Here is a 15,469-nt window from a genome sequence, read left to right as displayed (position 1 = left end):
TGTCACCCAAGAGTACGTATTAAGCTGCCACCTGTACATAGCCCTGTGGTAGATGCTCTTGCTAATAGCACGTGTGTGTCTCTTCTCCCTGCAGGACCTTGGCACACACCAAACTCTACAGGAAACTGCAGCTCAAAGGCCCATGGTGAGTGTGGGATCCGGGTCTTGGACGAAGCTTCAACGTGTGAAAAAGAGGTAGATATGGGTCTGAGGTTAATTACATCCCAACAAGCTTGCACTCAGGGATATTGTGGGGAGGGGCTGCCAGGTGATAAGGTGAAGGTTAATGACACTATTATATACTGAAAAGTCTATGTTGTATCAACAAAGAGACAGACCTTTTTTTTTTTTAAAAAAAAACAATGACATAATTGACCATAACTGCTCCTTGGGTGCACCGAATACAACCATGGAAAGGGGTAAGTATTAGAAGCCATATACACACAAACACCCTTACATCTGTGTACACCCCAAGCACTTTGCCAAGGAGACTCATTCTACTGTCTTTGGATTTTCAAATGACTGTGGCATCAGCTAAAATTGGGAGAACTTAACTTTTGAATATTGCGTGAAACCCATTTGAAGATACCAAAATGCAGCAGCCTAGCCTGGAGAGGGTTTAGGATTTCTTACAGGGAGATTTTAAAGCAAGGTCATAATTTCCGCATCACAACTAGGAAGGGCTTGACAAGGAGTCAACAGGGCAGGTTTGAAAACGGTGTCCACCTTGGTATGTCCCAGGAGTGGAATGCGTGCTCTGTGAATACTTGCCAAATGAAGCTCTTCAAATGTAAGAAAAATGGGCAAGTCTGCCTTCCATCACCCAAGGGCAGGAGAAGAGTGGACACAGGAACAGTCTTAGTCTCAGCTTTCTTTTCTAAAATGGGGCTGTTGCCTTAATTTTGAGGATTACATGGGACAATAACATGAAAATATTTTTCAATTATGAACATGAGCATGGATGTAAACAACAATTTTTATTAATAGGTTAGCTTTCTGTTTAAATGTTTCAATTTACTAAGGGTAAGAGTGGAAGAAGGCTTTAAAAGGAGATGTTCTTTGTCTGGATACATAATATTTAAAATGCATGTGACTCAGTACCCTCCTGCAGGTTGTTTAAAATGGAGTTTAAGGAGGACAAAAGCATAAGAGTTTCAAGGGTCGCCCTTCATGGTGGTTTACCTAGGCCTGAGGGCAGTCTCCAGATGCAGGACTATCTGGGCTAAACCCTGGATAAGTTGCTCACTCTCTCTTGTTCATCCTCCTCCATTCCATGACCTCTAATTTGAGTCCTCTCACTTCTAACAGAGTTCAAATAAACCTATGAAAATCAGGGCAAAAGCCTTTAAGGGACTGGCAAAGAAGCTACCCCTGTGGTTCTGGGTGAGATTTCAGGGGTGAGAGCAGAAGGAAAAATACTCTATCACATTCCATTTATTCTCCCAGCCTCCTGTTATCCATCTTTGAAAAGAGCTGTTGAGTTAAACAATGCACACCCAACACTGCCCACCTGAAATCAGTCACCGTGTGACTCCCAGGCTTCTCCAACCACAAATATGCAAGAATAATGTTTCCAGAGTGTCAATGGATAACATAAGTTCTACTGAGCTCAAAGTTGGAAGGCAAGTAATCAAGGTGTTTACCTGATGAATGAAGAGGGGGGAGAAGGCAGTATCATTTCAAATATATCTAGCATTTTCCCATTAAACCACGAAACCTGCAGGTATTAATCATCAAAATAAATGTGCCCTGCCCTTAGGTGCGTGCAGCCTTGCATGAGAGAAAGCACCAGTACAGAGCTTCATTTCATCAAATTACTGAAGATGAAATGAATTTTGAAACAATATCCCAGGTGAATTAGACGTTTAGCTACTTAACAAGACGCTTTGCTAGGACCCTCGTTTATTATTTTGAGATGTTAAGTCAGTTCCTGCTGATAATTCAGTACTGTCCTGTTCACATCTCCATTACTCCACGGGCGGGAGATTCCAGGGCTAATGGCCAGACCCTTTTGTATCTTGAGTTTGGCATTGGAAATGGTTCTGAGAGCATCCCACTGAGCCAAGAGTCAAGTTAGAGATCTCCTGTGCAGAAAAGGGGTGGGCATTCCATTATTCTGCAATACAGCAGAGTAAAATAAGTAGGATTTCATTTAAGCTGGGTTTCTCTTTTAGATTAGGTTAAATGGCCAAGATGCTAAAAGCTCCCTATCGTCCAGGAGTCAAGTGCCTCTGTCTGCTGATTCTGACCATTCTGGCTGTTAGTCATATTCTGAAAAGCTTTTGATAATTGTCTTAACTGTAGGGAGACATCTCATGTGTCTTGCTAAGAACCGGCACATTTTCATATAGAAAAGGTACTGCTGCTCCTTCTATAAGTGTCTTCCTTCCTTCCGGGGTATTTTCAAGGCAAGACTGAGAGTTTTAAACCAAACTGTGATTTTGAGTTTCAAATGTTAGTCCTCAGTTTGGGGAGGAAAAATGTTTAGAGGACAAGTCAGAATATCAATATTTCAAAGTGTACCCTCTAGAAAGATATCTGTTTCGGAAGAAAGTTCTTGAAACAGAGAAAGCTCATTTCCCAGTTTTAAAAAAAAGATACAACTTAGAAAAGGATAAAGCAGTAGTATCACCAAACTTCCCTCCCCCATCTCTGGTCTGACCTTACCCACCAAGGACCACTCTCCTCTCCGATGGAGGCCAGAGGGAGGAGTCCTTCAGCAACAGAAAATCCCTCTTCCACCCACTGGTTGATGCTTAAAATTCTACTATTACGACTTAATCCCTTTCGTTTCAGCTTTGATCCCAGTTAAAATGCAAATACCTCTGGGTGGGGTAACATTTTTAAACTGTTATCAGCCCTTTTCCAGTCCACTGAGGAGGAAGGAGCTGGGCAAATTTCACTAGGGTTGTGAGGAGAGGTCTGGAGGCCAGAGAACTCTGGAGGAAATGAAGTGTGAACACAGCAGGAGAGCTCCCAGGGGCAAAAGCCAACCAGACTCTCCCAGCTGCTGAATCAGGACAGGATCTGAAAACAGGACAGCATACATCTATGTAGAAATCCCTCCACCCAAGAATGGGAGAAAAGCATTTGGTGAACAATGGGACAAGCTACCATTATACTTAGAGATCATTCAACTGTTGGGGCTCATTCTATGTAATGGCTAATCCTCAGGGTTCAGCCTTTCTGTTCTAACTTTAACTAAAAGGAGAAGTTTAGCCTTGTTAAAGCTATTATCTGTTCCTAAACTGCATAGTATATAAAATGTAAATGTGATCACACCACTCTTAAATTATTATAACAATACGCCATTCTGTTTTCTTCCCCTTGACATTTACAAAATTCATTTGGAAGAGTGGGATCTACCTCACAGAGATTAGTGATAAATCATGTATTTTTAATGAATATCAATAGGAGAAACCCCATGACATAGCCCACCATCTAATTTGATTAAACTGTGCTTAAGGCAACACTACCTCTCTGGCTAGGGAATAGCTCCATAATGACTTTGTGAGCATTATTGCAGGCTGTTTTAATGATTTAATGAACTGCCTCTATATTTAGTTCAATAGCCTTAAAATGATTAGTGTTTAAGAAAAATTAGCTCACTTTGATTTGATTCTATTTGATGGTAAGTTTAAATAACCTAACCCTTCAAAACACAGTGGAAAAAAAAATCCTAGAATCACAGCCAGCTAACTGCTAGAAAACATTATGCCCATCATTAATAACCGTTCATTTATGTTTAGCTACAGTATCCAGCCTGACATGCTCATCCGAGGAGCTGGGCTGTAGGAACAGGGCTAATGCTGCATTTCATCTTCCCTTTCTATCATGGGGAAGGGGCGGGGGAGGGGTGGAGATGGGCAAAGCATGAAAGAGTCTTCAATTTCATATGTTGGGCTATAAGGAATTTTCTCTAGTTCATATCCAAAGTGGGTATCTGTCAACACTTGGGAGACGTCCCAGGTTTCTAAAGGAGGAGGAGGGGAAAATTGGTGTGAGGTTTTGAGCCAACCCCTCCCGCTGTGATGTGGGCAGCCAGCATGGTTAGGCCTGAGCAGTGTGGTCAGGAAGCTCCCTGGGACACCCCGATGGGAGTCAGGGAAGCTTTCTGCAAAGAGGACTGAGGCAGATGGCACTTTTTAACAAGGGTAAGTGATCTGAGAGTTGGTGTGACACAATAGGGACCAGAGCCAACTCCTTATTCCGAGGTGAAAAGGGTCATGGCACACAAATAGAAGTCTGCTCTGTCATATCCCCATGGGCCACCACAGCACATCTACACCCCAAAACATGGAAAGTAATTGAAGTATTGGGGAACCAACTACTGCACTTCATCTGAAACACCCAGGCCAATTGTCTTCTGATGGTGTAGAACAGTGCGAAATCATCTTAGAGAAAAGTCAGAGATTGGAAAGTCCACGATTTGAGAATAATCATAGGGAATATTTATTGAGCACTCACTAAATCCTAGGCTCTCTTTCCTCTTCACATCCTCTCTAAGAGTAAAAAGTGTGATTCTCCCCACTTGCAGCAAAGAAGCCAAAGCAGAGCTAGCAAGCAGCTTGCCCATGGCATGGCCACGCAGCTAAGGGGAAGCAGGGACAGAGTGAGTATTCGGAGTTAGAAACAGGGACAGATTTAAACAAAATGAATGTGAAAAGAGGATTGGTGAATATCCAGTGATTCACCAAATGAGGCCGCTCACCCCAGTCTCCATTACTCAGAGCTGTCGCTGTGCGTTCCTGGGCCTTAGGGGCAAGAATATAATCCACTAACCGTCACCACTCCTTGTCCTTAGGAAAGGAGGAGAAATATTTCTCAATGAACCATTGTCATCTTGATGACAAAGCCCTGTATTTCTTGGCACGTATTATGTATTCCCAAGACACTTTTCCTCTCTGTCTCTGTTAATGTCCCCCCTTCATCCACACCTCCAGCCTGCCCCTTCCCACATTCAGATATGTGCACACATGCACAGGCATACGTTTCAGTCCCGTTGGAAGGCTGTTACTGAGCCCCTAGTGTGGATACCATACTCAAAAATAAATGGAACAGGGCCTTTGCCTAGGGCTCTGGACTTGAGGGAATACACAGTCTCTTGAGGAGAAGAGACTATTTCAAATAATGGTGCACAATATCTCATGATCATAACCTCTTCCTTGGCATAATCCCAGACAACCGGAAGCTTTTTCAGAGTCCTCTTGGCAAAAGTTTCAGTTTCCTTTCTCCCGTCTGGTACGACCCTCCCCCAGGTCTCAGAGGCACCCCTTTTCTTTCCCACCCCTACTCCAATCTCCAATCTTCCTTCTATATCTCTTCACCAAAACCCCTAGCCTTTAATTCTTGACTCATTTTCTCAAGGCCAACAGTTCTGACATGCTCCTTCTGGACTTGCATGTAAATAACTGAGAATAACATGCGTCTTCTGATCCAAAAGGGGCCATGAGCATCTATCCTGTGCTGTTGAAGAGTATCAGGCCATTTGTGTAGGACACTGCTTGATGGCAGAGTGGTGAATTCTTATATATAGCAGAAAATGTATATGAATGAAGTAAGCCATATGGGAATTGGCAAACCAGAGATTCACATTCCATCCAAAGTGGGCAGCCCCACTCAGCAACAGCCCTTTGTTACCAAGCAGTGATGCCAGGATGACCAGAACACCCAAATTTAAAAACAAAAAAACAAAAAAAACAACCCCACAATAAAGATTTTGTAGGAAGTGTTCTAATTTTTTTAAGCTAGCTCATTTTCTAAAACGAATGAATACCTTATAGGCCAAACAAGACATACCTGCAGTCTAAATACAGCCCACACCTGCTAGTTTGCAACCTCGGCCCCAAAGTAACACAGCAGCATTGACAGACTAGCTATGTGAGGACCAGCATATGTAGGAATTTTAGCACGGTGGCCGCAGCTCAGCGTGGAAAGATGCTCTCCCTGGATGTTCACCAACCATGCTCCGGACACTAAAATAAGCATATAGCATCAGATGAGACTAACACGTGCCTCTTGGGGTGAACCAAAGACTCTAGATGTTGCTGCTAATAACTTTTCCTGTAAGCCACCCAAATCTCTAACTCTAGATGGAAAAAAAAAAAAAAAGCTCCCGGCTGTGCATTTGCAATATCCAATCGGAATTTAAAATTACTTGACCTACATTTAGATCTTCTGACTCTGGTTTTGAGTACTGTGTTCTTGAAACAGCTGCTGTGGAGTTGAGGATTCTAACCTTGTTTGTTACTTGCCTGTGCCCTGCCTCTGAGGGCTTCCTGTAATCATAAATCCAGTTGTTTTAATAGAAAACAGCAATTTTCACACAAGACATGTCTCGAAATTTGGGAAGCATTGTAGGAAAATAGAAAACCATGATTTTCTTAAAGTGGGGAATCCCATTAATTTCCCACTTGAAATTCCATCCTTTCCTGGCAAGTGGAATACTTACCCTGAAAACTGGGATAAAGAGATAGATCAGTGGGTTTGGACTCGAAAGGGAAAATCTCAACAGGTTTCCTGTATGTGCAAAGCCACTTGAAATTGAGTATGTGTCAACACAGATTTAATTAACTCCTAGCCAGGACATATTGGAAATGATCCCAGAAAGTTGGGACAAAAGAGAAGGTGTTAATTTCTCAGCAGGAGAAAAAGTGCCTTTTAACTGCATTGGATTATGGCTCAGGACTGGGTAAATTTTCAGATGATCCATTTCAGGTGGACTGAAAACAGGTGGCAATAAAAAATCAGCAAGTCAGTCCCTGCCAATAAGTCTGGAAGACAGGACGGAGCCCAGTGATCAACACCACGAATGTTATTCAGTTATCCCATGTACAAGTAGTCCCAGATTCCCTGATTCCAGAAAGGATGGCAATGCGGTATCCTCAAAAACTTAAAATCAGGTTTCTCTGCAAGAGTTAAAATAATTTTTTTAAGTTGCACTTATTGGTATGATTATCCATTTTTGGAAGAAAGCCAAGAGGTTGAGAAGTTTGGGACTCTCAAACCCCAACTAATAATTGATATGGACTGAATGTTTGTGCCACCCCTACTCCCTGCCAGATTTCATATATTGAAGCCCTAACTCCCCAATGTGATGGTATTAGGAGGTGGGGTCTTTGGAAGGTAAATAGGTTTAGATGAGGTCCTGAGAGGGGAGCCTTCCTGGAGGGATTAGTGTCCTTAGAAGAAGAGAAAGAAACCCCAGAGTTCTCTCCTTCTCTACTATGTTGAGGATACAGCAGGGAGACTCTCAGCACCCTGGGAGGGGCTCTCATCGGGAATCAAATTGGCACCTTGATTTTGAAGTCCCAGGCTCACAAGCTATGAGAAATAAATTTCTGTTAAGCTACCCAGTCTAGGATATTTTGTTGTAGCAGCCTGAGTTGACTAAGACACTTGGGGAAGCAGAATTTAATACAATTGTGATTTAATAAGGAGACACAAAAATCAATGGTATTATACATAGTTAGGAGAAAGCCTGGAACGTAGAAAGAGAAGTCTTTGGAGGGGGAAATTAACCCTGTTTATTCATTGGTGTTCAGGCGGGAGAGTCACCAAGACCAGGGAATGTGAACTTCCTGTTCCCTGGAGAAGTGGACTCTGGGGCAGAGGTGACTCATGAAGCCACACAGTGGGCAAGACTGAATATTCCCCCAAAGCAGTCCACTTTTCTACACTATCATTCCAAACTCACCAAACAACCCTTTCAAGACAATTCAGGCCTCCCAAGCACAGATGCCAGGAAGGAGCTAGGCAGGAAGCTCTAGCATTTCAGTCATTTTTTAAAAAGCAGTTCTTTAACTATTGAGAAGATGTCTGACTTCTATACATCAGTCTCCTGTGAGCTTTTTTTATGTGAGTCTGTTTCCTCAAGTCCGATTAGCTTCTGATAATAATACAGTGAAGAGCCAGGCCCAAGACAACAGTACATTTACCAACAAATTATCTTTTGGTTGAATAGCAACTCTGACTCCCCCTTACCCCCTTTTGTACCTAAATTGTTTTTCACATGCCCAGCCCCACTCTAGGTGCCCAGAGGTTATAAAGTATTGTCCTTGGTGTCTTGTACCTGCCAATCTACTTGGGAAAATTAAATAGGACCCACAAAACAATGAGAGAACAATATACAATAGCAGGTGATCAAGTGTCTGTATGGCTCATCAGATACCATTAAAGCTAAAAGAAGAGCACAACCCTTGAGGATTAGTATTATGACACTAATAATCATAATATGTTTGATTTTATCACACTTCATCATCAATCAAGCAATTACACATATTTAATCTAATTTAACCCTCTGGCTGACTAGTGGAAGCAAGTGCTCTCACCTCTCAGTAAAGATGAAAAACCTGAAGCCCAGAGAGCCTGTTAGTTGGTTAAAGTCTTAGGTCTAGGCAGAAGCTGAGCCCAGTCTCAAGTCCAGGTCTTCTGATTCCAAGGTCAGTGTCCTTCTTTTTTTTTTTTTTTTCCTTCAGATTTTTATTATTTATTTGATACAGAGAGACACAGTGGGAGAGGGAACACAAGCAGAGGGAGTGGGAGAGGGAGAAGAAGTCTCCCTGCTGAGCAAGGAGCCTGACGCAGGACTCGATCCCAGGACCCTAGGATCATGACCTGAGCCAAAGGCAGACAGACACTTAACAACTGAGTTGCCCGGGTGTCCTGGTCAGTTCTCCTTCTGCAATATCCAGATGAAAACAGAAAAGGAAGTGAGGTGAATCCTGAGGACTTTTAGCAGGAGGAGAAAAAGACACAAGTGGGTTCTGTTATGCAGGGAAGGCTTCCTGAAGGAGACAAGATTTGGGGGAGAACCTATAGGATGGATGGACTAGGGAAGAAGAGGTCTTAGGCACAAGGTCAGGCCTTCCTCCCTAAAATGACCTGAGGTGCCCTCAACTCCTGCCTTTACAATTCAAGACAAAAACAACAGTCTGTGCCATCAATAGATCCAGGTTTTGTGGAGTCTGAAATGTGTAATATTGAAGAAAAAAACAATACAAATTATAAATATAAAAATGCTCCGGGCCCTCTAGGACAGGCCCCTAAAAATCTTTAGCATCACATAAACCCACCTCTGGTCAATCACTGACATTCATAAGGCCCAGATTCTTTTCAGGAACCGTCTGCCGATCCTTCTACAAAGCTGTGAAAGTCTCCTGTCCTCCCAGAATCCAACTTACAGAAAAGACCTGTATTGTTTAGGATTTGGTTCAGTTGCAAGTAGTGACAACCACCACCACCACCACCACCACCACCACCATACCACCAAACCAGTGGCATAAATGAAAGAAAAGGTTACTTCTCCCCATATAAATGTGGACAGTTTGGTTTACATGGCAACTTAATGGTCATCCAGGACACAAGCTCTTTCTATCTTGTTGCATACTTAATGTATGGTTTCTACCTCACAGCCCAAGATGGCTGCCTGAGTCCAATAATCACCTATAGCCAACATAAAGGATCAACTTCTGGAGGACATGCATATTTTTCTCTTTAAGGATAGTGCCTAGGAGTTGCACATATCTCTTAAGCTTGCATCCCATTGGTTAGAATTTAGTCACATGGCCATACCAAGAACTATGGTCTCTATTCTGGATGACCATGCAAACAACTAAATGTGAAGGTTTCTGTTACTAAGGAAAGAGAGGAAGTGTATAGTAAGAATCAATTAGCCACAGAACTCAAGTTCCTTTAAGGAAGACTGTAGAGCTCCCAGTGAGGTCACTAAGAATGAACATGATAGTCATTACTCTACCACTTGGAAGCAAGATCACACCCAGGCAAGAAATGGTCCATTTCATGCAACCTGCTTCAGGCCCTAATGAAAATCACTGGAGAGGAAAGCTAAACGTGTGCAGCTTTCACGACCATTAGTAACCTTAAGCCCTTGAAGGAGCTAACTCAAGTCTCTCCAGCAAACCTGGGTTCAATGCCTAGCTCCATCAGTTACCAGATGTGTGATGCTAAGGTTACTTATGGTTGCAAATGATGGAAATTCAACTCAAATTAGCTTAAATTACATATGGAATTTACTGCTTTGCCCCAACCCAAAAGTTTAAGATGCCGACTAGCTTCAAGAATGACTGCATATAATCATGTGATGATGTTTCAGTCTTTGACTCTGCTTCCCTCCAGAGCTGGCATCTTTCCCAGGTGGATTGTATCATCAGGAGCAGAAAGTTTACCAGCAGGGCTTATAGTCCCCCCATTGAAGAAGAGTCCTTTTTCTGATTCTCTTAACCAGAGATCCAGAGTTAGCTCTAATTGGTCCAGCATAGGAGATCTACACTTGTCCGAGCCTATCACAGTGTCTCTAACTGGCCAGGGAGCTGGGTGGGTCTGGTATTACCTGAATCACAAGGGCTGAGAGTGAGGGAGGAGTGGTTTCCCAGAGGAAACTGGGAGTGCTATTAGCAGAAAAGGGAGAAATTATGCTGGTCAGGCAGAGGCAACAGAAGCTCGGGGTTTTTTTCATCTCTTAGTATAACACTAACCAGATATGATAATTATAAGAATTAAATGAGATAACATGTATAAATGAATTTAGTATAATGCCAGGCAGAGCAGGAGCCTCATAGATATATTTATCATAAATATATCTATCATAAAGAAATAGGGTCAAGAGCCAGGACAGAAACTTCAGAGCAGAAAGCCAGCAAAGGTGGTGTTGGCTGGGGACAGACGGAATTGTGTGTCAGGCCAGAGGAGAGAAGTCCCATGATAAGAGTATGGGTGTTCCCAGGAGTGCACCAGCAACCAGAAGCAGGCCAAGCAGCTTCAGCAGATCAGGGATCAGACCTGGAGCTAAGACAGCTGTGGTAGAAGGGGCAAGGACCAGATATCAGGCAGGGCCCTGGAAGGAATCAGAAGCCACTTAAAAAGCTTTGACTGAAGTATTGAATGAAGGGCCTCTTTAGGGAGGCGTAGTCAGAGTTAAGTGAACCTTAATGAGAGTGAAGGCCCCAGATTGCAGCCAAGAGGGTGGCATTTTCCATCCCCCCTCAAGGGGCCAGGGGAGGAATTGCTGAATGCCAGTGAGAACTGGAGGAGGGGGCCCCCTGGCTGGAGCTAACTTCACAGAGTGATACAACCCTACTCGAACCAGAGCGCTCTCCTCCAGCTTTCTGTCTGCCTGCCCATGACTCCTCTTGGCCAACCCAGAACACAATGAAACTAGGGTAATCAACCTGCCAAGGTTGCCTTCCAAGGACATAGATAAAGGCGGAGATCTGGAGGAAAGAATTAAATATCTAGTACAGGGTAGGGGTGGGGGCAGTGAAATAGATGAAGGGAGTTAAGAGTAAACTTATTTTGATGAGCACTGAGTAATACATGGAACTGCTGAAACACTATACTGTATACCTGAAATGAATGTAACACTATATGTTAACTACACTGAAATTTTTTCAAAAAGTTTATTTTCATATGTAATATATAGAATTTCTAATATCAGATCAGAAAATGTGTGTGCACTTATAAGTCATAATGGATAAATATATTTCAACCTACACTAAAACATATTTTGTCACCAAAGTAGACAGTGTCTAGTATATAATATTTAATATATTTGTGTACAAAGTATGTTTCTTTCACTTATCAACTTAAATAAAACTAATGCTAATTTGGTTTAAAAAAAAAAAAAAGAGGACACTTGAGTGGCTCAATCAGTTATGCATGTTCTTTCAGCTCAGGTCATGATCCCAAGGTCCTGGAATCAAGTCCCACATTGGGTTTTCTGCTCAGTGGGGAGACTACTTCTCCCTCTCCCTCTGCCTGCCACTCTACCTACTTGTTCTTTCTCTCTCACTCTTTCTCTCTGTATCAAATAAATAAAAATAAAGAATCTTTAAAGAAAAAAAAAAGACTATCTAGTCCAGCCACATCAATGGCTTCTAGAAGGGACCCTAATCCATGAAATCTGCTGTCCCTGACCCAAAGCTACAGGGAAAAAAGTGATGTTGACTTTTCCTCCTACTCATGATATCCCAGCACTGAAAGAATGACATGAACTCCAGAAGGTCAAAAAGGCTTGGAGCTCCAGGAGGGGGTTCTGGGCAACCCAATTTCTCATGGGCAGAAAACCTTCTCCTTATCCCAGCCTTACCAAGACCATTACCTCATAGGCCCTTCCCCAAGGTTTGAGCCAATGAGATGGTGATTGGCATCAGAGTTGGGGGTAGCCTCGATCTGCAGGGAGCTGGGCTAGTTTATGCTTTATTCCTGGAAAGAGCCCCTAAAGACCTGCACACCCATGGAGCCATGATCTCTTATAACTATCTCCAATCTCCTATGCCTAGTCTGCACAACTGGGCTTCCCTTCCACTCTCCGTGTGTCTCCTAGCTCCTGGCATACTTGGGACACAACCCAAACTCTAGCCAGTTTGGCCTGACACTCTGAAAGCTATTTTCCCAGCATGGTCCTGGTCCATTATACAATGGTGCTTACTAAATGTTTTTCGAGAAGGTCTATAGTGGTTCAGAGTACAAATCCTGAAGCCAGTGGCTCCACCACTTACGGTGTGCCTTTGTGTAAGTTACTTGACATCTCTTTTCCCTGTTTCCTTTTCCATAAAATAGGGACAATAATAGTACCCACTTCATAAAGTTGTTGTGATAATTAACTAATTAATAGCTCTAAAGTGCTTAGAACATGTCTGACACATAGTCCGAAACTAATGACTTTTACCTAGTATTACTACATTTTGAATGAACGAAAGTTGAGCTGGTTGTGGCAGAAACAAGGGCTGAATTCAGAAAGCTGGTCTTGAATTATTAAACTCCTTCTCTATGGGTGGGAAAAAATGGCCAATATATATTCTCAATTATATTCTACTTGGGTTTGGGGGTATCTCCCTGCAAGGTTCCATCCTTGATGATGTAAAGCCATGCTTCATGTGCTTTTGTGATTATGTTCATTAACAGGATGAGAAGTGAGTTATTTTTGGTGTGTCTGGAGACAAATCAGAAAGTCCATAAGAACTAAATTAATCTTTCAAAAGTATCTATTGGTGATCAGTGTGTGTTTACACAGACTCTTTGAACATGATGAAGGCATCATATGTGCTGCATGCTCTGCTGAAACCAGCTTTCTGGAGGCTGAGAAATGTTTAGAGAACTTGTCGAAATAGCTCTTTAAAGCCAGCTTAATAAGCAATGTCCTCCCTGTCCCTCTTTCCAGGCTCTGCTGTCACTGACAGTCCCACATGGATGGCGCAGCCCTAGATGGCAGTCAAGGAAGCCAAGGATAGGAGAAATTGAGCCACCCTTACCATGACTTAATATGTAAAGCAAAAAATGAAACCAATCCACTCTCCTTCAGATCATAGTGAAATTTGGTAATTAAACTTAATTTATATAAAGAATTCAACCTCTAGAGCCCCACCATCTCCTTTTGACTTTAAAAGATAAAACAACAAAGATTCATTTAAAGTTATGAGTATGCTTTCCCAGTTCCTCTCTTGTCACTTCCCGTTTCCACATTCAGACCTTTTAACCATCAGCAAGTAGGGTGGGGTTTCTCCACATCACCTTATGAGGGTCTTTCCTACCGTTTCCCTGCCTGGAGATCTCTGACACCAGAGCTGAAGCCCAGAGCCCCTCCTCATATTGTCTATCCAATGAGAGGACGAAAGTTGCGTTCTAGAAGTGTTGGAAGGAATCTTACATATCAGCTAGAATCATCACTTCAACTCACTTGTTAAGGAAGCTGTAGTCCAGGGAGGAGACAGGATTTATACAATGGCTGTTTTAGATCCAAAAATACAATTTAGATCTCAAAACTTTCATGTATGTTTGTATACATTTATTCTTCAACTGGGATATTTGATGAATATTTTTGTGTATCTGTGACCTGTTGAGCAGTATGTAAATAAGACAGAGCCCTCCCCTCAGAGTTTTTATTCTCTCAGGGCACATAGGCCATAAGTGGACCATTTCCACAAAGATTTACAGCCCAGCGCTCTGCCCCTAAATCTCACAGCTGGTATTTGGACAACAAATTTGACTCTTCTCATCTATAGAAAATGGTACATCTGCAGTTGTGTACACCACTTACAGCTATTCTGACAAAAATGACAATAGCACCACCACTCACTTTAATCCATCTGATCTGTGATGACAAAAACAAAAACGAAAATTCACATACCTAAACAACATCTGTCCCCAGAAAGGTTGTGTGAGTAAAGAAAGAGCGCAGCCTTAGGGACCAGAAAGACCTGGATTTGAAACTCTGATCTATTGTTAATACCTCACGGCTGTGGGGCACCTGGGTGGCTCAGTCAGTTAAGCATCTGCCTTCAGCTCAGGTCATGAACCCAGGGTCCTGGGATTGAGCCCAGCATCTGGCTCCCTGCTTGATGGGCAACCCGCTTCTCCCTCTCCACCACTTGTGCTTCCTTGTGAGTGCTCTCTCTCTCTCTCTTTAAAATAAGATATTAAAAAAATATATATACCTAATGGCTGTGTAATGCTGTGTAAGAGACTTTGCCTTTCTAGCCTCAGTCATCCATAAAAAATTTCCTCATCTATAAAAAGGAGCTGATAATGCTACTTCATAGTGTTATCTAGGATTAAATGAGATAATGGATGCAATGCACTCAACATGGTGCCTGACACACCACAGAGCTCAAAAAGCATCAGTAGCTTTTCTTTCTGTGCCAGTCCCTTTTCCATAGTTAGCACTGGCAGTTCCATGACTGGTATCTTTGAAGAAATCATGGCATTTAGGAGACTTAGTAAAATAAGACATCTAAGGGGAGGATCTGATCACAAGGAAAAGCTCAGAACACTTTTCCTTTTGTTTCCTGGAGTTTTGTTTTTGTTTTTCATGAAAGCTACTTTCTTTGCACATTTATCAATAAGCGCTAGAGTCTGCCCTCTAGTGGTTGTGGCGCACAGTGCCAGTTTTGCTAATGACAATTCAGACCCCCCCAATTTACCCCCATCCGATTAACCTTCACTGGTGCTTCTTGGCCTAGTCATAACAGATTTTTATCTCTACAGAAAAATTAAACAGGAACAGATGTGACTAAAGTTAATAAGGTTGATTCTTCAGCATAGAGGCTAATCCTAGCTGCACATTCAAATCACACACACACAAATACAAAATCAATCCCTGGACCCTACTCCAGCTGAATTTGAACCTTTGGGGAAAGGTTTTTAAAACTCCCCAGGTGATTCTGATGTGTAGCCAGGATTCAGAATCAGAACTTTCAAAACTCTATTAGAACTTGACAAATGACAGCAAAGACTATGCCCCAGATGCCAGCCCTCCCAGAAACTCTCCACACTGTCCTTGCTGAAACTGGTTTTGGTCTCCTCTTGGGGAGTTGCTTTCAGACTGCATGGCATATATTTTGGAATGATCTCAGTACTGGCAAATTTTTGTCTTTTGACAGTGAATTTGAGTTTGAATAAAAATCCTAAAGTGATTCTAAAATCAAGCCAGCTGAATATGCAGGGCCATTTT

At 42.4% G+C, this 15,469-nt stretch overlaps 1 long non-coding RNA gene across 2 annotated transcripts in view; it reads left to right on the top strand.

The window, feature by feature from the left end:
- The window catches only part of LOC132022556 (uncharacterized), a 45,375-nt gene extending 30,966 nt beyond the window's left edge, over positions 1-14,409 (top strand). For both annotated transcript variants that reach the window (XR_009405621.1, XR_009405620.1), the window contains 2 exons: positions 95-145; positions 13,181-14,409. This is a non-coding gene — a long non-coding RNA (uncharacterized LOC132022556). The remainder of the gene's footprint in view (positions 1-94; positions 146-13,180) is intronic.
- Positions 14,410-15,469: the final 1,060 nt, after the last annotated feature.

The sequence above is a fragment of the Mustela nigripes genome, chromosome 7, assembly GCF_022355385.1.
Source record: "Mustela nigripes isolate SB6536 chromosome 7, MUSNIG.SB6536, whole genome shotgun sequence".
Taxonomy (NCBI): domain Eukaryota; kingdom Metazoa; phylum Chordata; class Mammalia; order Carnivora; family Mustelidae; genus Mustela; species Mustela nigripes.
Note: the sequence above shows the minus strand (reverse complement) of the source record. Positions and strands in the feature narration are given on the sequence as shown.